A 22,781-nucleotide genomic window follows, 5' to 3' on the forward strand; every position below is an offset into this window, starting at 1 on the left:
AGCACTCCACTCATGACGCTTTTCCAGTCTGAGTATTGTCCATTTACCCCCACTCTCTGTTTCCTATCCGTCAACCAGTTTTTAATCCACATGAGTATTTCACCCTCGATTCCATGGCTTGCAATTTTTCGAAGTAGTCGTTCATGTGGGACCTTGTCGAACGCCTTCTGAAAATCCAGGTATACAATGTCGACTGTATCACCCTTGTCCATTTACCTGTTTACTCCCTTGAAGAAGTGCAGCAAGTTCGTCAAGCAAGATCTTCTTTTGCTGAAGCCGTGCTGGCTGGTCTTCATCAGATTGAGTCCGTCAAGGTGATCAATGATGCGATCCTTTATCAGCGCCTCTACCATCTTTACCAAGAACCGAGGTCAAACTCACCAGTCTGTAGTTTCCTGGATCTCCGCTTTGACCTTTCTTGAAGATTGGTGTAACATTCGCCATAAAACACCAAGTGTAGTGGAATGGGTAGATGTGAATTGCTTGTTTACTCTTTCCATAAATACTAGGACTAGGGAGCATGCAATGAAGCTACTGAGTAGAAGATTTAAAATAAACTGGATAAAATATTTATTCACTCAACTTGTAATTAAACTCTGGAATTCACTGGTAGAGAATTTGGTGAAAGCAATTAGCTTAGCAAGGTTTAAAAGAGGTTTAGATCATTTCCTAAAAGAAAAGTCCATAAGCCATTATTAAGATGGACTTGAGGAAATCCACTGCTTATTCCTAGGATAAGCAGCATAAAATCTGTTTTATTCTTTGGGATTTTGCCAGGTACTTGTGACCTAGACTGGACCCTATTGGATACTGGGCTTGATGGATGTTCGGTCTGTCCCAAAATGGCAACTCTTATATTCTATTCCTCATCTTCACTATGAAAAAAGATACGAGAGCTGTTCAAAAAGTATTAGACCTTTATTCATAAAAAATACTCGTATTCAGATACAACAATGTTATACTAATCTCCTTCAAGTAGTTCCCTTGGGCTGCCACACACCTCTTCCAAATATTGCAGGTGCTATTGCTAAATTAGCTCCCTCCTCTCACTGCCAATATGATTTACTCATCCTTTCTCCCCCTCCAATGTAAGCAGGCAAATACCACCTAAGATAGAAACCAAAATCCCAAAAGGACTGATAGTTCTGTCCCCCTCAAACACACTGAAATATAGGCTTGCCTGTTACTCCCAAATAGAGTAGACTTCCAGACTGGCTAGGCTGATTAAGTACTGCAAATCAAGCAGAAACAAGCGAGAAAGGTACCCTTAGATCAGCATTTCAAATCCCACAAAGGGTAAGAAGACTGCTTCTCCACCTTCAGCACTCTGGTATACTCCTACAGGGCAGGGCAGAGAAAACACTAGGCCATGTCTGATCCAGATGTTGTGTGACACAGACAGCTGAAAATATGACATCTTTTGGAGCAGATGTGATGCTGAGGAAAATCAGATGCAGTGTTGGAGGCATCTAAAAATACTCCAGAAACATTCACACAGCAAATTCCCAACTTAGTGGGAAATCGGCTAAACAGGATGGGGAAAAATGAAATGAAAGGGGAGGGCAGCGGGAACTAGTTTGAAATTGTGTGCGTCGCAGTCAGGAGGCCACACATGTGGTATCAAAATAAAGCTGCCACAGGATTTAGGGCTCTTACCACAGGGAGAGGAGGAGATAGTGGATGCTATGGATGGACAGACTGGATGGGCCATTTGGCCTTTATCTGCCGCTGTCATGTTTCTATATACACTGAAACAAAAATTTATGAACAAAGCCTAAAATAAAAAACAAGATAGCCAGGAGTTTTGCCTTTGTTAGGACATATTCAGTCTATTTTGGGCACTCAAAATTTTTTGTCTGCATAATCACTTGAAATGCACATGTACCTATAAATTACCACATGTACATTTTATTTTCATACTGTTAGGTCTCCCATGTAAACTTATAAATAGTAATCCTCTAGATCAGGGGTAGGGAACTCCGGTCCTCGAGAGCCGTATTCCAGTTGGGTTTTCAGGATTTCCCCAATGAATAAGCATGAGATCTATTTGCATGCACTGCTTTCAATGCATATTCATTGGGGAAATCCTGAAAACCCGACTGGAATATGGCTCTCGAGGACCGGAGTTCCCTACTCTAGATTATGTACTTTATTTGTTTTCTCTTTAAAAATATTTCTGAGTGTACTACTTTTGCTATTTAAGGCTCTCTTTTACTAAGCCGCGGTAGAGGTTTCTATCAAGGCCCAGCATGCTAAATGCGCTGAAGATGACAGAAACCTCTACCGTGGCTTAATAAAAGGCGAGGGGGGGGGTATGTTTTATATTATGCTGTCTTAATAGAATTTAATTTTATTTTGTGAAAACTTCAGTAAAATATAAATTTAAAAAACACAGATATAATCAGTTTGTACAGGTAAAGACATTTTAGCATGTATTTTAAATGAATGGTTTATAGTTTATTTTATTTAATATACTGTCCTTCCTTCTACAACAGAGCGGTTCACATAATTTATAAAGCATACAATAAAATTAGCTACTTCTCAAAAAGGAAAAAAAGGAAAGTGAAAATTAAAAAATTGAAAACTGCAGGCTACAGTGCTAATACATCTGAACCATATCAGAGCTGTCCAACCGAAAAGAAAAAGCCTGTTCAGAAAGGTAAGTCTGTAATTTAAATCTTAAATATTTAAGTTCAGACGTATTGAAGATGGAAGAGAATTCCAAAGAGACGGCGAAAGAAAGAAAAACACTCTTTCTGGTAATTCATAATGAATTGAGCATGAAGAAAGAATATGAAGACGTTGATCATTTAGGGGTCCTTTTACTAAGGCGTGCTAAATGCCAACGCATCCATTATAGTCTATGGACGTATTAGCGCTTAGCGCACGTTAAAACGGCTAGCGCACCTTAGAAAAAGGACCCCTTAAAGAGCATAAAGCTCTTGCTGGACAATAAAGGCGGATAAGTAATGTGTGAAAAGAAATGAAAAGCATATGGAAAAACTAAGAAAAACTGGGGAAATACATTTTTTGCTTTGGACTATGCACATCCATAAAAGCCATACCATACAAACACTGAAATACCATAAAATAGAGAGTTGCGCGGTGACAGAAATCCCACCCATCCCCATCAGGATCCTCTCCGTCCCCACCCGTCCCCGCAAGGATCCTCTCCGTCCCCACCCGTCCCCGCAAGGAATTACCTCCATCCCCGCCCGTCCCCATAAAAAGCAGCAATTACTTCTGACAGGATCATCAATTCCACAGTTTCTTTTGTGTTTGCGCTTCTGTTTTCCTTGTGGAATCTCTTTGGTGGAACCCTTTTTTTGTTTTCTGTTCAGGTAATTAACTTATAAACCCCCTCTTTTACTAAGGCTGACATGTCCATTATAGTATATGGATGAACCCTGCTTCCAAAGCCTTCTGTCCCCGTGGAGTCCCATTGGCTAGAGGGGGGATCCCCGCCGGACCCCCGCAGGACCCGCGGGATTCCCGCGATCCCCGTTCCCATGCAGACCTCTACCATAAAAGACTATCAAATCAATTATTTCTACAGATTTGCAATAAGATCTCACTGGGAAAAAAAAGACAAAAGGGATTAGAATAGAACTCGATATACCACTTTTTCCATGTGGTTTACACAATCAAAGTGGTTTACCTGGAGCAATGAAGTGTTAAGTGACTTGTGTAGAGTCACAAGGCGCTACAGTAGGAATTGAACTCACAACCTCAGGGTGCTGAGGCAGTTGCTCTAAGCACTAGGTCACTCCTCCACTTCAAATGTCTTATCGAAAATTATGAAACTAGTGTAATGGCATTTGAGTTGGTGGGGGATGGGGACAGACTTTGTCCCCATGTCATTCTCTAGCTGCTCCATAATAGCAAAGATGAAAAATGACTCCCCCCCCACTTGTCTAAAGAAGAAAAAGTATTCAATTTTGACCTTCTTCAAATGAAACACCAAGAGACTGAGAGGTTTAAAAAAAAAAAAAATCCAACACATTTAATATTTAAGTGGGATATCAGGCACATACATGGACATTTCAAATAAAATTCCACTCCAGCTGGGAGAACTTCCTAAAAAATGTCCTTCATTCAAGCAGTGTTTCTTTATTATATCAGGAAGCATCTGACTCTTCTGCCTCCAAAACAAAAAATTCCTCTGAATGTAAAATTGTTTCAACGTTCAGTTCTTCTATAGAACAATAATAAACATTAGCATGAAACTGGCTCTGGACACTTCCTCTTAATGGGGACTCAAAATATTGTGATAAGTCTAAAGGGGGGTATTCATGGAGAGGGGACACTACTGCCCTCCCCCCAATCTTATGTTCCATGGCCCTTGTTTACTGTGACTACAAATAAGCTAATAAATATGAGAGGCTAGTGTTATGGCCTCCCTTCAGATGTTTCAAACTTCAAATAAATTACCCTTTAAACATCTTGATGATCAAAACTTTGTACCTCCTGGGAAAACTAATAACCCAGAAATTGTTCCTCCTAGGAGAATTTTCCAGTGCTTCATTTCTCCCATGAAGGGGATTTTTTTTTTTTTGAGGGAGGAAGTGGGTCTCAATAATTCTCTCTTGCTTTTCTGGACTTCCAGTTCAGCTCAAGCCGTAAGACTCCAATGGCAATTACTTAGGGATATTTCCCTTATTTTATATCCCCTTCTAACTCACTCAGCCCAGTCAAGGGACTTGTAACAAAGCTCTTTGTGGCATTCTGAGACCAACCAGTAGGTGTCACTGTTGAGCAATTGCTGAGCTCTCCTCCCTACAGTGATTGTAATTAGAGAATGACACGGTGAAAAAATTGGTCCCCGTCACCGCCCCGTCCCCGTCTCACCATCCCCGTCACCGCCCTGTCCCCGTCTCACCATCCCCGTCACCGCCCCGTCCCCGTCTCACCATCCTCTTCACCGCCCCGTCACCGCCACTGCCACCCCATTCACCGCCCCGTCACCGCCACTGCAATCCCATTCACTTTTCTTTATTTACGTATAAAGGAAACATTCTTTAAAACTTTAAAACTTAGTTAAATATTAGTTAATAACTATACAAAAACAAAACACGCAGAGAAAAAATTAATTAATATAAATTCTCAAAACTGACACATTTTGATCACTAAATTTAAAATAGTTATTTTTCATACAGTTTTTCAATCACTAATCTTCCACCACCCCTGGGGCTAGCAATGCAAAAACAAACACGACATGTACTTTAAATGCTTACAATGTTAGCCTATATGGTAAGTAGACGCGGCCGCTATACCTAATCGCGGCAAAGATCTCCCTGCCGTGATTAGCATAGTGACCGCGGCTACGGCTGCAAGTCTCCCCTCCCCCCAGCGATCACGGCAGGAGGGCACCCAACCCCTCCTGTAGACCCCCCCAACGGCCCTCCCGACAATCGCAGCAGAAGGGTACCCAACCCCTCCTGCCGGTCCTCCCAATGGCCTCCCCTAAGATCGCCGGCAGGAGGGTACCCAACCCCTCCTGCTGGACCCCCCCCCAACGAACCCTCCCACCCCGGAACCCCCTTAGTCTTACTTTCCAAGTTGGACCGGACGGCTCCTCACACGTATGGCCAGCAGGCTTGCCTCCGTCCAAATGAGGCGGGCCCGCCCCTACCCTGCCCAACCCACAAGATCCTAGGGCCTGATTGGTCTAGGCACCTAAAGCCACTCCCGCTATAGGAGGGGCCTTAGGTGCTTGGGCCAATCAGGCCCTAGGATCCTGTGGGTTAGGCAGGGGAGGGGAGGGGCGGGCCCGCCTCATTTGGACGGAGGCAGGCCTGCTGGCCAGACGAGCGAGGAGCTGTCCGGTCCAACTTGGAAAGTAAGACTAAGGGGGTTCCGGAGTGGGAGGGTTCGTTGGGGGGGGGGTCCAGCAGGAGGGGTTGGGTACCCTCCTGCCGGCGATCTTAGGGGAGGCCATTGGGAGGACCGGCAGGAGGGGTTGGGTACCCTTCTGCTGCGATTGGCAGGAAGGGTTGATCTTACAAATTAGGAGCACGGTGAAACACAGGTAAATAGCGGTTCCTAGAAGGGGGTACATTGGCCCGCGGGGACAAACCTGTTCACCGTTTCCGCGATCGGTGAATGGCCTTGTCCCCGTCACCGCAGCGACTGCTAGTTTTCTTCCCCGTTTTCGGCGGTGACCCGCGGCTTAAATGCGGTGGCCGCGGGTAAACCGCCACCGTGTCATTCTCTAATTGTAATCTCTGTCTTTGCAAATTTCTTCAGTCCTGGCTCCCTGAAAAACCTGACTCACAAGCTGCCCCCCCCCACCATCTCTCTGTATGACAGTACACAACACCTGACATCATAAGCAGAAATATTTCAAAACAATCAAGGATGCTTGCTTAACACAATACAAATGACCCCTTTGTGATCACAATGAAGAAGCTTGCTCAATACTGAAGGCACTAAGCACCCACTGGCACCCACAGAACCGGCTCCTATACCTGCCACTGGGTCAGCCCTTTAGAAGGGCTGCGCTATCTTTAAATAACGAGCTATTGAACAACTGAATCTCAGCCTGTTGACCTTCCTTTTACAGCGTTTGGACCATTGAACCTCAGAGTTCTCATCTGGGTGGATAACCTGAAATGGAAATCTCTCTGTTCTTAAGAGAAATTGGTCACACCATTAAAAACTGCAACTTTCATTTTAACAAAACCTCTTCAAAAAGATGGTTAATATATCCCAATCACCTATAATCACCTTAGCCAGGGCCACAATAGTCTCCTACCTGGCTAAAGAGATAACAGACTGAGGCCTCCAGGAACCAAGAGAGTGGAGAGTCCTAACAGAATACCCCCCACCCCCAACCAACTCTTCCAGTGAAGTCACTGGTTCTATTTTCCCTTCCACATGTCAATCTTGTCTGACTGGGAAAACCACTAAGGAGCTAAAGAACTCAGGTAATGATCCACAGCCAGGTCTGCAGATGGCAACCATGTAGCCATCACCTGGGAACTCCCTCCATGTTCAATTTTTAGATATACTCTCACATGCTTCCTTACAGCACACAGTCAATCCCAAGAAGGGGAAGACTAAGCAGGTGCACTTTATACAGATCATGCAGATAATTATATACCTTCTACAAGGCCAAAAGCTATCAAAGCGGTACTGGATTCACAATCTGAGATGGTATCTAATGCAACAATTGGTTAAGTAACTTACACAAAATGACACGGAGCTACAGTGGGATTTTAACCCCTGGTTTTCAGTCCACTACTCTAACCATTAGGGGTCCCTACTGCATTGGTATCAAGGTTTCAAGGTTTTATTTTACATATAGTAACATAGAAAATGATGGTAGGTAAAGACCTGAATGGTCCATCCAGTCTGCCCTGTAATCACAATTTCCTGATTAAATTAAAATGTCTTTTTTCTTTGTTATTTCTGGGCCTTAGACCTTAGTAACGACCTTAGTTTCCAACTATTGGAGTTACCGTTGAAGTTCCCTCAACCTATCCAAACCATCTCATTTGTGGGATTCAGACCGAGAAAGTTAGCCCATTCATATTCTAATGTGCTCATCGCTTTTTTGAATTCTATCACAGTTTTTCTCTCCACCACCTCCCTCAGGAGGGCATTCCAGGCATCCACTACCCTCTTCTTGATATGATCACACCATAAGCACATATTGTCTGAGTGGTATACGATAATTAAAATTCCAGAAAAGGAACTACAATAGGACAGAAAGGAAAGAATTAGAGAGAAGGATACGGAAAGTTATGTCATGTAAGGTTCCACTACTGCACCCACATTATCATATTGCAAAAGAGGCCAAGAATTTAGGCAGGTTTGGATCTAAATATGTCTCTAAACAAAAATGTCTTCAGTTTAAAGTTTTGATTATGAACCCCCTTAGTGTCCAGACAAATATGTCAAAATTAAGGTAGATTGAATAAATATTGGGTAGATGATCAGAGATTTCTGGATGACACTTGACAAAGATAGGACAGCTGGCCAGAGCAGAATTAAAGTTATGAATATACAGTGGTACCTTGGTTTATGAGTGCACCGGTTTGCGAGTGTTTTGCAAAACGAGCAAAACATTTGCAAAATCGGCACCTCGGAAACCGAGCTTGCCTCGATGTACGAGCGCCTCCCCACACACGATCCAGTGCCCCCTCGCTCACGTCGCCCCCCGCCGCGATCCAACATCCTCCCCGTACCCATCACCCACTCGAACACATCACTTACCCCCATCTGGCACCCACACCAATGCACAGGACATGCCGATGCTGGTGCCGGTGCCCGAAGATGTGTCATCCTTTTCGCTGGGCCTTGAGCATCTGCGCATGCTCAAGGCCTTAGTTCCTGCTCTCTCTGGATTAATTCGTAATGCAGAAGTGGTGAAAAGGTGTGAAGCAAGATAAATCATGTGATGCTTGAAGTAACTGGCATTAACGATGCTGGATATTTAGGCTGTAAAAGGATATAACACTGTCCAGGATTACTCCTAATACTTTCAGAATTGGCTACAGTAATTTGAGTGCCTGACATCGAAACTGGACTACAAAGATTCAGCAGGCATTTACGACCAAAAGCAAGCACTTTAGATTTATCTGGATTTAGTTGTAGTTTATTGGCCAGTAACCAATCTGCCACCTGGTTTAGTTTAAGATTGAGCTAAAGAATCTCTTGTTTGCTGCTTGTATGCAAATTGACTAACATCTCTATATATTGTCTGTTTAAACGAAAGTGATAAGGCCAATAAGTGTTAGGAGGGATTACACAGGGCCAGCTTAACCATTGGACCAGGTGAGGCTCTGACTCAGGGTTGGTGATTAAGGGCATCAAACTGCTTGGCCTCTGATCTCACCTGGTCTATAGGTTAAGATTTTTCTTTCCCCCATCCACATTCCAGTATCTCCCCTTCTCCTGCCCCCCTCCCTGTAGGTCCAGCGCTGCTCCCTCACTTCTCTCACTCCCTCATGGTTCTGTAAAGTTTACATTGGTTGCCGATGACAGCAGCAGTGACATTACAGGCTATCTTTGGCCAGCCCCTAGGTCTTCCCTCTTCCACATCCCGCCTCCTCTGATGAAATTCCTTGTGGGCAGGATACCACAAAGGAAAGATTCAGGGGCTGGCTGAGGAAGCCAATCATGCTGTTGCTGCTGCTGCCGCCAAATGACAAACTCTGCAGGACATAAACTTTGCAGGGGAGCGAGAGTGGTGAGGGAACACTGCCAGATCTGTGGGGGAGGGGAGAAAGAGACCACCAGGAAGGGGAGATACACTTCTCCCTCCGTATTCGCAGTTTCAGCAATTGCGGTTTCGATTATTCACGGTTTTTAGCTTGCTTGCTGGCTCCTCCCCCCAAAAAAAAATTACATCAGCTTGCATAGAAAAATCGCCGATTCCAAGTGTTTATAGAGAAAAATCGCTGATTCCCAGCACTTTCTTCACCGTGTTTTACTTCTCCTTAAGGAACAGGCCAGGTCTCCCACCGTGTTATTCGCGATTTCACCATATTCATGATGATTTTTTAATAGAAAACAGCAAATAACATGAAAAAGTTATTCGCTATTTTTCTGTACTTGCGGTTCTGTTAATCCCCTATCACAGCGAATACGGAATGAGACGTATATGCCAAATCTGCGGTGGGGAGGGGGCAATGGAGGAGGCACTGGAAGCGACGTGATGGGCGAGGCAACACCAAAACAATTTGGCTCAAGGTGCCATTATCCCTTGAGATGGCCCCGAAATGACATACTATACTGGACAGACCACAGACTCCCACTAGAAAGGGGAATGGAGGATATGAAAGGGGGAACCAAGATGCCTCTCACTTTACGCAGTACGGGCGACCTTTTTGGGAATACATATCTCAAGGACTTTGCTTTTTAATTTTATCCCACCTATTGTTCTTGCCCTAATTGTTCCTTTCCTATTTAATATTGTAGTTCTCCTCGTCCACCTTTTGTTTTCAGTAAGTTAATTTGTTGCGTGCATTATTAATAACTGTTTTGTCTTTTGTCCGACTACATGCGCATTTTAAATGTAATACGCCTTGAAACTTAGTAGAGGCAATATAGCAAATTTTAAATAAACTCTGAAACTTTGCTTTACATGAAGTGTGGAAGGGCAGATACTGATGTCTCCCACACTCTGACCTTGTGCAATGCTCAGAACACAGCTTTACATACAAAGAAAAGTGATCAATATGTGATCAATATGTCACAGGCCGTATCAAGGTGGAAGAGGATCTCTTTTTCCTTAAAGGACCCACGGCAACAAGAGGGCATCCGTTGAAAATCAGGGGTGGGAAATTTCATGGCGACACCAGAAAATATTTCTTCACCGAAAGGGTGGTTGATTGCTGGAATAATCTTCCACGGTTCATAGACAACGGCGCGAAAGACAAAGGCGTGCCCGGACAATTGAGCGCAGCGCGGAGGCGCACACCGCTCATAATTACTGTTTTTAGGGGCTCCGACGGGGGGTTTTGTTGGGGAACCCCCCACTTTACTTAATAGACATTGCGCCGGCGTTATGGGGGGTTGTAACCCTCCACATTTTATTGTAAACTTAACTTTTTCCCTAAAAACAGGGAAAAAGTGAAGTTTTCAGTAAAATATAGGGGGTTACAACCCCCCACAACGCCCCCACAACGCGGCGCGATGTCTATTAAGTAAAGTGGGGGGTTCCCCCCACGCCCCCCCCCGTCGGAGCCCTAAAACCATGAATTTTGAGCGGCGCACGCCTCCGCGCTGCGCTCAATTGTCTGGGCGCGCCTTTGTCCCGGCGCGCTTTTGACCTGACACCATCTTCCACAACAGGTAATTGAGGCAAGCAGCGTGCCAGATTTTAAGAAAAGATGGGATTGGGATGTGAGATCTCTTCATGGAGGTATTTAGGGGTGGGCCATTAGTATGGGCAGACTAGATGGGCCGTGGCCCTTTTCTGCCGTCATGTTCTATGTTTCTAATCAATAAGACCCAGTGACATTCTCTTAGCCTATTTTTCCCCCAGACAGAGCTCAGTATCCCACACAAACCCTCGTTTCCTGATGAAGCCCATTATAGGGTGAAACGGGGCCCGTTGAGCAGAGTGAGTGTTGTGCTAGATGAGAGATTTCAGTGCAACTTAGCATTTGGCACTTTACCTCTTTGTGCAATATCGTTCTTAGCTTTGGCATTCGGCACTTTATATTGGAGCACTCAAGCACTTTACCTGCTTCTTCAGCTGCAAATAAGTAATTTTTCTTTTCTGAATATTTGACCATTACCTATTGGTTTTTGGTTGGAGTTTCATTCTTATTTTTGATATAAAATAAGTTAAAAATTTAAAAATTTTTAAAAATATATATTTAAGACGCCTATTATGGTGAAGTGGAGGTTTTTTTGATCCATGAAAGAGACCCAACACCACAATGCTTTAGGGAGAAAACATACATGTTCCCTAAGTGGTGAATCTCAGATCTTTTCCTCCACTTAGGTATTTCTAGTACTATCAACCTGTTGCAGTAACTTGTTTGAATTTAGTTGATATACATCTTTCACTATTCTGTTTGATAGCTTCAGAAAACCACCAGGTGTGGCAGCCATTTCCTGAGAAGATAAGGACTCTGCTCCAATGAAAACAACCTCAGAAGAGAGAGGGTGTTAAGAAAAGTGTGAAAAGGCTGAGCCCTACACACAGCTTCAGGTTGCTCAGGCTTCTTGTGGTCGAGGGAGGAAATCTGCCGTTATGACATGAAGACTTCTGGGTTAAACCAAGTTATAGCAAACCAGAATGGAGTGGAAGCAACTATGCCCTGAATAACTACACTAAGCTCAGCAGCTTTTCACCGAGACCAGAGCCACAGCATCCCTTTCTTTATAGGGTGGTCTACGGGGCCTGAGGCATCCACATCAAATATATCCATCTTTACAGCTAACCTCAATTCCCCAGCCACTGTTAACTAGAAACTGTCTACACTACAGTCACAGTAAACTAAAATAACTTTCACATAAAAAAGGAAGAAAGACATATGGGGAGGCAGAGCTACAGCTACAACCCTAAAGACTTTAAAGGCGGAGGGGTTAGCCCCACAGAGTCACAGGCAGGATGGGTTTGATTTAAATCAAGTCAATTTAAAATCACAACTTGGATCCAAACCATTCCTGTGACATTCTGAATGGATTAATGGAATCCATTTACCAAACAATTTAAACGCTGCATGAATATACAGCCTTATGTTACATAATAAAAAACTAATCCTTATTTCATGATAAATAACTTTTGGACTGTAATGTATTTTAAACAGAAAACTAGCTTTAAATAGATTTTTCCTCATAAAAGCATTTTATTTAAAAACAATCCAACTTAAATTTTAAAAAATTCAATTTATTGATTTGTATCCACCCTGGATGCCTTTCTGTGCCGATTGGATGGGCAACACTGGTCTGTCTCTCTTTTCTATTTAATGTTTTATTTAACAATGCACAAAACATATCAATGTCAACAAATTACTAAAAAAAAAAAAAACAATAGCTTTAACCTTGATCACATATGTTAGTCCTTTGCAGTGACCTAAGAGATTGCCGAACCCAAACGAAAGACAATATACCCCCAAATAACCAAAGGCCACCCCACCCATCCCCTGCTTCTCACCACAGAGTCAAGAAATAACTTCTAGCCCTCTGAGATAATTGATTCCAGATCAGTGACCAGGTCAATGCTGGTCTTTATCTGTCATCATTTACTATGTTAATAAGTTCAAAAGTCTGACAAAGTAGATGTGATTGTATTAATATATATCTACCAAGTGACATTACAGCATAATCCTTGGTCTATGAACTTATGACAGAGATACAGTGGTGTAACAAGGAAGGGGGGCGGACCGCCCCAGACGCCATCTTCCCCTCGCGTACCTCTTTATGTAATTACTGTAAATCTTTATTGATTTTCAATTTAAAGTGCAAGCATACCACTTGTACAGAAAGCAATAATAGTAGTAGCATAAAATTAATTATACATCCAATAAAGAAAATATTATTTAACTATTTATGCTCAAGTCCTCTTTCTAGATCCAAGTTTTAGAAACAGCAAAAAAAAATAACAAAGAAAAATAAATTATATTATAGCAAGATGTTAGAAGCTATAGCACTGAGGATGAGATCTCATATTTATCATATAGAGTTCAAGATATTTCTCCATCCAGACGAGACGTTGCCACAAAAGTTGTCAACTGAGATGCTTCAAAGAACACATACTTAACAGAGTGGTAACACACTATACATTTACATGGATGTCTCAAATAAAAGATAGCCCCCAGAGATGTAATCCCAGGTTTCAAAAGAAGAAATTCACGGCGGCGCTTCTGCGTCTCCCTTGTAAGATCAGGGAACATCTGTATTTTACAACCAAGAAAAACTTTTTGTCTATTTTTAAAGTAAAGTTTGCGAAGCTCTTTAAATGTTCGCCAGCGCAAGAAGCATCTCCCACCTGTTGCTCGCGCTGGCCTTGGCTCCTTTCTGACGACACGTCCTGATCCCCCAGGACCAGGACATGTCGACAGAATGGGAACCGAGGCTGGTGCAAGGAGCAGGTGGAAGATGCTGCTCATGCCGTTGAACATTTCGAGAGGGACATGGGGGGACGCCCAAGTGGCAGGGAAGTGTGAGGGGAGCGCATGGTGCAGCGTTGCCAGGCGCCACCACCCCAGACGCCAACCTCCCTCACTACGGTACCTCAGAGATATGAATGGTAACCAACACAGATATCTATTGTTAACTGAATACACAGGGTTACACACAGAGTAAACACACTAAAGATAACCTGTCCTTATCCAGTGCATAGCGTAATTAGACAGCAGATAAACTGAACCTACGGTAAATAGCTTTTGGTACCTACATGGTAAATATACGTTGCAATTATGCTGCAAATACACTAAGAACAATCCCCAAATTCTATAAATGACACCCAGTGGGTATGCCATTATAGAATAGGGTAAGTTACACATATAATTTAATTGGCTAATTGGTCTTTAACTAGTGCTATCAATAATTGGCTTTAGCAAGCCTTAATTGGCAGTAATTTGTAGCTTTGTGCAGAACTGACTTATACCCCTGTTGAGTGCCTAATTTCCATGATGCACATCCCTGAAGGGGCATGGGTGGGCCAGGGACATGCCAAGCAATTAGGCACGTTGTTAAGGAATACTGTCATTTACACGCTGCGTATGTTTCGGAGCACTATAGAAATGATTAGTAGTAGTAGCTGCTTAGCTATCAGTACTCAGGTGCAAGTATTTACACCAGCCTTTGAGCAGGAGTAAAGCTAAAGCTAGGTGCAAAAAAAATGCAGACTTTTCACTACTCTTCTGTAATAGATGTGTCTTATGCTCCTGAACCTAGGGGTCTTGGATCTGAACCAGCAAGCTGCTTGCAGAAAACTGTCAATCATGTTTTCAACTCCACCTCCTTCTCAGGGAGCTGCTCCTGCCACCTCAGTTCATACAAAAGTAACCAAACAGCACTGTAATGAAAGACATAACTGGAAAGAGGGAAACGGGGAAGAATCCCCAACGGTACCATTCTGTTCTGCTCTGTAACAAACATTACTAATAAACATTATATTATAACATACAAACAGCTGTTATAAAAACAGAAAGAAAGACATGTGAAACCAGCACTAAACTTATATAAATCTCATAGCTACTCACATGTCCCGCTATTTAGCGAAGACTTGAAACAGACTATACACTGTCTAAAGCAGGGATCTCAAAGTCCCTCCTTGAGGGCCGCAATCCAGTCGGGTTTTCAGGATTTCCCCAATGAATATGCATTGAAAGCAGTGCATGCACACAGATCTCATGCATATTCATTGGGGAAATCCTGAAAACCTGACTGGATTGCAGCCCTCAAGGAGGGACTTTGACACCCCTGGTCTAAAGCGATCTCTCTCTCTTTTTTTTTATAGCTCATCTGAAAGGCAGAGATTTCTCCAGCATAGGATTGATTCCAAGGCAGAAGGCAGCAAAGCCCACATACAGGGTGGGACTTCAGGACCACTAGACACATCTACAAGAAAGAAGACTATCAAGGTAGGTAACAACCTAATCTTTCTAGTGCAATGTGTCTAGTGGTGCTGAACCGTAACTACCAAAGTAGTCCCCAGAATCTACAGTGGGCCCACAGAGCCTGCCTTCAGAATGGAGGATCCGAAAGTGATGTATTTCCTGGCTGCTACATCCACCCTGTACAACCTGGTGAAATTAGGGAGGGTATACCATGTAGCCACTCTACAGATCTCCTCGGGGGAGACAGCCCTAGTCTCTGCCCCCAAGAAGTAACAACTCCTCTGGTGGAATGAGCCTTCAATAGTTTAAAAATTTGATTTGATCGCAATATCAGATTCCAATGCGATTTACAAATAATAATAAAAACAGGGTTAAATAAAAAACATATTTTAAAACTATAACACTACAGGACACAAGAGGAAGACAGGTTTAACTACAATTCATAAAAAAATAAAATGAACATAGAGGTTAAGACAATAGGATAGGGAAATGTTACTCACTCAATTTTCATTTAGAGAATTTTAGCCCTCTACAGGATGTCTGAGTTTTATAGAATTCAAGCAGCTCAGTTGAAAGCGTCCTTAAAGAGCCAGCTTTTTAAGAGACCTTTGAACTTACTAAGGGCTCCTTTTACGAAGGTGCGTTAGCAGTTTAACGTGTAACAGCGCGCGCTAAACCGCCGGCCGCACTAACTGCTACCGCCTCCTCTTGATCAGGCGGTAGTTTTACGGCTAGCGCAGGGGTTAGCGCGTGATGAAACCATTGAACCCACAACCTCAGGGTGCGAGGCTGCAGCTCTAACAACTCAGACATAGTATGGTAAAAGACAGCATGGCAAACATTGACAAAGATGGCAAAAAACCATAGTTAAAGTATGGTAAAACATAATATGACAAAACATGGTATGGTGAGTATACGAGGTCTGTTCAAAAAGTTCCAGGACAATTTGAATTGCGCACCAATAGAGGGCAGCGTTGAGTAGCTTGAAACCTCACAAGTAACCTCCTTTTTTCCGTTTGTTGATATCTGTTTTCGTCTCTACCCTACTAATCATCACAAAAACACTTTCACCAAAAGGAAAAATGAAGGTATAATAAATAAAGACACAAGCAGAAACCAATCTTAACGGAGGAAAAAGCCTCAGACAGGGGCCCGCCCACCTCCACAATGGTGGAATAGCGGTGTTCGGGCGATCACTTCACTGGCATAAAACCTCCTATTTTGATGGTCTTAGCAATGTGTTGAAAAATTGCTTTCAGAGTTGAGTGATATAGAAGAAGATAATAATAACTTAACTTTCTCCTTAAAGATCGGAACACCCTACAACAGTTTTTGTGAAAGTGTGTTTTCATGATTGGCTATTTTTCATCATGTGTGACTTCAATGAGCAGTGCTACAGCGTAAAGTTCTGTTTTAAACTGGGTATGACCGCTACAGAAACTTATGAAATGTGGAAAGTATCTATTGGGAAATGTCATGCGTCATGGAAGGCGTTTTGAAGGCATCAAAATTCCTGAATTTTGCGCAAAAAGCGCGATGACAGTTCTCTAGCTACCCTTCTCTCCTGACTTGTTCCCTGCTGATTTCTTCTTGTTTCCTAAGCTTAAATCCACACTGAAAGGAAAGCGATTCGACCCCATTGAAGACATAAAGCAAAATTCAAAGCACCGAGTTGGCGAATCCTGAAACATTGGGAAAAATACATACATAGGGAAGGGGACCCGATGGAATAAGTTGTAAGATTATTTAATACATTTTTATCAAATCAGTCCTGGAACATTTTGAACAGACCTTGTAGTTTAGCACAGTGTTTTTCAACCTTTTTACACCTATAGACCGGCAGAAATAAAATAATTATTCTGTGGACCGGCATCGGTCCGTGGACCGGCGGTTGAAGAACATTGGGCTAAGTCGTGGGCCAGACCCCGCCCATCTCTACTCAATGTCCACCCCAGACCCCGCTCCCATAATAGTACTAATTGCACCTTGCACATCCCGTGCCTCATCTGGAAGCATTCCCTCTGACGTTGCAACATCAGAGAGAAGGCTTCCGGTTCAGGCGCAGGATGTCTGTAGGAGCCACTGTCTGTAGGAGCCAGCTCCCTCTTGCACAAAGCACATGGCTTTGTGCAAGAGGGAGCTGGCTCGAAGATAACACCGCATCGATCGCACCATGGACCGGCAGTTGAAGAACACTGTTTTGGGCCTGATGCACGTGCTGGCCCTGTGGACTGGCAGGAAATTTCTGTGGACCAGCATTGGTCCATGGACCGGTGGTTGAAGAACACTGGTTTTAGCAAAACATAGCATGGCAAACATAATATTACAAAGCATGGCTACTATAGTATGACACGACTTGGTAAAAATGGTAAGGCATGTGTGCATGACGAAACATTGTATGGAAGACATGGAACAGTGAAACGGCAAACATGGCACGAGAGATCGCAGCGTGGCAGACGTAATATGGCAAACATAGTATGATAAATATGGGGTATAGTATAGTCCAGTACGACAAGGATGGCGAACAGTATGACGTAGCATGGTAGAACACTGTATGACTTTGTGTGCGCATCGGAGATGTGTGTGCAAATAAATTAACAAATGAGCCAAGATTTTTTGGCACCATTTTTTGAATTCCCTCCAATGTGTATTATACTGCTTCATATTTTACTATACTTTAATTGCTTGCCAGCTAACACACCTGTACCAAGATGAAGAATGGCCAAGATTTTACAGAATACCATCCCCTCCCCGAAATACACAGTAGCATCCCATATTTTAACATCATAAGCATTTCATATACCATAAATTCCGTACGCATTGAGAACTTAGGGCTCCTTTTACAAAGGTGCGCTAGCGTTTTTAGTGCACGCACCGCGCTCTAACTACCGCTCAAGAGGAGGCGGGTAGCGGCTAGCGCGCGCTATTCTGCACGTTATGGCCCTAATGCACCTTTGTAAAAGGAGCCCTTAAATTCAAAAGTTAAATTGTATAAAGTAAATGATCTGGATATAGTGAAAAACGCTCTAAAGTCTAAACAGTTCATTCTCCATCCCTTTTGGTTAGAAAAAATATTTTTTCTCTAAAAAAAAAATAAAAATATTGTTCTATTGCTAGAGTTTTAGTGGGGATGAAGGAGCTGAAACGATTCTGTCTCCCTCCTACCGACCATCACAGGTTGTCCTGCAAGTGATCCAGTTTCTAGAGGGAGATTTTAAATCCATCTTTAAGAACATAAGAAGTTGCCCCCGCTGAGTCAGACCAGAGGTCCATCTTGCTCAGCGGTCCGCTCCCGTGGCGGCCCATCAGGCCTAGTGCCCGAACAGTGGTCCCTGATTAATTTTGTAACTTACCTCTAATCCCATCCCTATAATCTACCTTTACTCTTATCTGTACCCCTCAATCCCTTTGTCTTCCATGTACCTATCCAAAGCTTCTTTGAAGCCCTGTAGCGTGCTCCTGTTTATCACATCCTCTGGTAGCGCGTTCCATGTATCCACCACCCTCTGTGTGAAAAAGAACTTCCTGGCGTTTGTTCTAAACCTCTCCCCTTTCAATTTCTCTGAGTGCCCCCTTGTACTTATTGATCCCCTTAATTTACATTTATTATATCGCTAAAAAACAATGCTGTCACCAGTTTGACTTCCGTGCTGTTGTACAAGCAATGATTTTGTCGCGGCTGGACTACTGCAATGTCCTGTACCTGGGAATAACCAAAACCAGGTGCAGGGCGTTGCAGGTGATCCAGAACGCCATGGCTAGATTGATAACTGGAACGCTAAGATATGAGCATATTACCCCATATCTCCAACAACCGCATTGGCTGACAATTGTATTTAGAATCCAATATAAAGCAATAATGTTATGTCACCAATTTCTATTTGGCACAATCCCTGAATTTTTTAAAAGTTTGATGTCTTGTTACCAACCATCAAGATCATTGCATTCCAAAAGTTCAGCACTGTTGAAAACAAAGGCCAATCCTAAATACAGTGGTACCTTGGTTTACGAGCATAATTCGTTCCAGAAGCATGCTCGTAAACCAAATTACTCGTATATCAAAGCGAGTTTCCCCATAGAAAGTAAGGGAAACTCGCTTGATTCATTCCCCCCCCCGAAGCCAGTGGCACTGCTCTACCCCCCCCCCCCACGAACCGGCATTGCTCCCCCCCGCTCACGAAGGCCCCCCCCCCACGTGATCCGCCACCCCCCGCGATCCGGAATCCTTCCCCGCTCGAATCCCCCCCCCCCCACCGCGATCCGATATCCTCCCCGTACCCATCACCCACCCGAATGCATCACTTACCCCCCATTGGCACCCGGCACCAAGGCACAGGACATGCCGGTGCCGGTGCCCGAAGATCTCTCATCCTTTTTGCTGGGCCTTGAGCATCTGCGCATGCTCAAGGCCTTAGTTCCTGCTCTCTCCGAGATTCTCGGAGATCTCGAGAATCTCGGAGAGAGCAGGAACTAAGGCCTTGAGCATGCGCAGATGCTCAAGGCCCACCAAAAAGGATGAGAGATCTTTGGGCACCAGTAACGGCATGTCCTGTGCCTTGGTGCTGGATGCCAGATGGGGGGGTAAGTGATACGTTCGGGTGGGTGATGGGTCCGGAGGATATCGGATCGCGGCGGGGGGGAGGGGCGATGCGAGCGGAGGGGTGCCGGATCGCGCGGGGGGTGCCGGATAGCAGGGGGGAGGTGCTCGTACATCGAGGTAAGCTCTGTTTGCGAGGCACCAATATTGCGAATGTTTTGCTTGTTTTGCAAAACACTCAAAAACTGGTGCACTCGTAAACCGAGGTACCACTGTATGTGGAAACGAATACTATGACCTTTTCATGTGCAGGAGTAAAATTATGGAATAGCCTTGTTAGCCAAATTCGAAAATGTAGTGATAGTTCATTCAGGAAACTGTTGAAAACACAACTATTTGATGGTGCATTTCTTTGAGCATTTGACCTTTTGTAAGGATTGAATCTTTCTGCTTTTGCTTCTATTTGTTCTGACCTGTTTTAATATTTTATGTATGTAACCTTTTTTGTAAACTGTTTTGGAATAAAAGGGTATAGAAATTTTAAAAATAAATAAATCTTGGTTTTCAATCCCACTCTAGGGTCAAGGAAAGGGGCAAAAAATATGGGGTGCCAATGCACTTCATCAGGGGGCAGTATGCCAGTGTTCCATACAGGGGTGGTGCTAGATGGCCAGCCAGCCAAGTTTGCCCTTTGAGGGCTAGCAGTGGGAAGGTAACTGACCATTGTGAGACTGGACCTGCCACTGCTGCAAGTCCCCCACTCACCCCTGCAGCCAGAAGAGCTTAGTGGTCGAGGAGCTTTTCAGAACTCATACAAGACTGCTGCTCTGCAATTAGATCTTTCAAGGGGTCCCTTCCCCTGCCTCACTTCCAGCCTCCTTGGCTTGGTTTTCCTTGCAATGGCCCTGCCCAACCAACTATCTGCTGCTGCATTCTGAAATGTGTGATCCCTGCTTTTCTGGCTAAGAAATCAGCACTGCAAATTTACAAGTTCAAAGAAACAAGACCAATCACAAGAATCCTTCCAGAAACTGGGTCACTCAGAATTCTGTATTCATACATTGCCCATTTCCTCCTCTTAATCAGGTCTGCCTGCCCACACATTCATAACCTATTTACAAACACTTTCTGAACCCAGACCAGTCAGTGTATGGATAAGGACTGAGAACCCATTCCAAACAAACCAGGGGTAGTACAGAAACATACAACAGAACAGCAGCAAAGGATCTTAAGGCCCATCCATTCTGCCCAACATCCTCCTGGCGGCTGGCACAGTGCCATAGACCTCAGCTGATCTCCAGCTCTTCCCTCACAATTAGGAATCCTCTGTGCTCATTGCAGGCTTTCTTGAACTGCGTTACTGTTCCTGTCTTCACCACTTCTCAGGGGAGATCATTCCACACACCTATCTATCACCTTGGTTGTGAATAAATATTTTCTAATTTTACTCCTGCTTCTACCCCCTGAGACCCTCATACTGCGATCTCTTGTTTTCAAGCATTCTTTTCCCCCGAGAAATATTTGTTTATCTTGAGCATTATCTATACCTTCCAGGTATCTGAAGGCATCCATTATATCTTCCACCCCCTCTCTGTTCTCCAATTTTGCTGTGTGGTGAGTTAAAGGACTTGCCTTCCTCACCAATATTAGCTAATCCACAAGAAATCATGTCACAGAGAGCACTATTAGGTTCAACAACCTCGTTAATTTGATTAAGTGCTGAGCAGCTGATCTGACAAAATCTGGAACAGATATTTTACCCTGTAGAAAACCCAGTAGCCATAGAGTGACCTTGACAAGATACAAAGTCAGCCCAAAACTCGTTATTATAGCCCAGCTGCTAAACATATGTGGAGGATCCAGGTAGAGAAAATCCTCTTTTTCTTTTTTTTTTTTTCAAACCAGGATGTTTTGTCACCAATGCTACAATATTTTAGTACAGTGAAATCTCTGGCACAGCACAAGCAGGAAGATGCAGAGCAGGGGCTCTCCCCCGGGAAGCTCTCTTCTGCTGCGCGTGGAAATCCCTTCTTCCTGAGGACACAGACAGCATCCCTAACTATCACAAAAGGGAGGGGGGGGGACACCCTTGTACAGCCCTCAAGTGTTTCCAGCTGAAGGGGAGCAGGATGACAGCGGAAAAAAAAATGGGGGGGGGGGGGGGAAGGAAACGGAACAATCGCACAACAACAACAAAAATCTGCAGTCACAGGTGCTGGAGCTAGACACACGAGCCCAAACCTGTCCCCCCCCCTCACTAAATGATCCCAAATCCCCTGGCCATGGGAGATCACACACAATAAGGCAATAAAGCAGCCTCCCATCATTTACCTGATGGCAGGTAAAGACACGCACATACAAACGTGTGCGTCCGCGCACGTATAGCGAGCGCTTGGAACGTATAGGCGGCCGCCTATAAGCTGCATCTTTGAGGCCGATACGGACAGCCGCACTATCCTTCGCGAGAGGAGCAAGGGTGCAGAGACGGTTTGGTAGATTTCCCCCTCCTCCCTCGCTAAAATAGCACTCGGGCTGCCTAAAACCAACGCGCCCGATTCAACGCTCCGCTTGGCCCCCCCCCCCTTTCTTTTCAGTCTGTCCCAATCAGCAATGAGAGATTCCCCCCCCCACCACTCTACCTGTATCTTCCCTCGGCGCTTCAGCCCGCAGACGGGAGAGATCGCGCCGCTGCTTTTCGGCTCTCTTTCCAAAGCGAGCCAGGAAGTGAAACTTTTGCTTCAGCCGGGTTTTCTTGCAGGCTGCAGCGGCGAGGGCGAGATTTGCTGGGCAGAAGTTGAAGGCAGAGAGCACCGCAGCCGCTCCTTCCTGCACCAACCCCCTCGCGCTGACATCACGGCAGAGCCCGCTCAGGACTGCCCCGCGGCTCGCTCGCTCCTCCTGACATCATGCTCAGGAAGGAGGGCTGGGCTTTGCTCCCGGGCTGAGGAGGGGAGGGGAGGGGGGGGGAGATGAGCTCTGCACCTTTCCCGAGGAGGCCACTTGGGATCGGTGCGCGCGCTAAGGGGGTTAGGCTGCGGGGGCTGGCTTTATTAAACCCCCACCCCCTTTGCTGAGAAAGTTAGGCTAAAAGACTAACAAGAGGCCAGGCTGCGCTTTACTCCCGGGGAGTTCAGACTGCTGCTGATCCTTGATCCCATATATAAAGGAGGCGAGGCGGCCTGCAAAGCAACCTTAAGAGCGAAACCGCGCTGCAGCCG

The 22,781-nt window shown here is 44.5% G+C and overlaps 1 protein-coding gene across 2 annotated transcripts in view; it reads right to left on the minus strand.

The window, feature by feature from the left end:
- Positions 1-22,566, minus strand: part of DGKA (diacylglycerol kinase alpha) — a 281,663-nt gene extending 259,097 nt beyond the window's left edge. The window contains exon 1 of one of the 2 annotated variants that reach the window (XM_033937009.1): positions 22,203-22,566. The gene's annotated coding sequence lies outside the window, so the exon portion shown is untranslated. The remainder of the gene's footprint in view (positions 1-22,202) is intronic. The other variant, XM_033937013.1, reaches the window with a different exon arrangement.
- Positions 22,567-22,781: the final 215 nt, after the last annotated feature.

Source organism: Geotrypetes seraphini, chromosome 3 (assembly GCF_902459505.1).
Source record: "Geotrypetes seraphini chromosome 3, aGeoSer1.1, whole genome shotgun sequence".
NCBI lineage: Eukaryota > Metazoa > Chordata > Amphibia > Gymnophiona > Dermophiidae > Geotrypetes > Geotrypetes seraphini.